Source organism: Etheostoma cragini, chromosome 18 (genome assembly GCF_013103735.1).
Source record: "Etheostoma cragini isolate CJK2018 chromosome 18, CSU_Ecrag_1.0, whole genome shotgun sequence".
NCBI lineage: Eukaryota > Metazoa > Chordata > Actinopteri > Perciformes > Percidae > Etheostoma > Etheostoma cragini.
Window position 1 is genome coordinate 17,321,731 of NC_048424.1, and position 352 is coordinate 17,322,082.

The 352-nt window shown below is 38.4% G+C and overlaps 1 long non-coding RNA gene across 2 annotated transcripts in view; it reads right to left on the reverse strand.

Moving 5' to 3' along the window:
* Window positions 1-352, reverse strand: part of LOC117961749 — a 3,187-nt gene that overhangs the window by 1,088 nt on the left and 1,747 nt on the right. The gene's annotated exons all lie outside the window — the stretch shown is intronic.

Below are 352 nucleotides of genomic sequence, written 5' to 3' on the forward strand. Positions count from 1 at the left end.
ATGTCTCCTGTAGATGTAAAAGCGCTTTGAGCAGTTGTTAAGACTGGAAAAGCGCTATATAAATACAGCACATTTACAAGATCCATTTGATCAAGCATTTCTGAAACTCAGCAGAGCTTTCTGCTGTGCTCTGGAATAAAACTGCTGAGCATCCCTGACGACTCTGACAAACACAGGCGCATCTGTCGTGGTCATGGATGTTTAAAAAATAGCTTTGGTGTACAGTTGTGTTCAAAATAATAGCATCACCAAACTCATAAATCCTATTTTTTGGTAAAAGTGATATGTCTACATGGCAAATCATTTACTAGTAAGTGTTGTAGAGTCCTAGAAAACCAAGAGTCATGACATG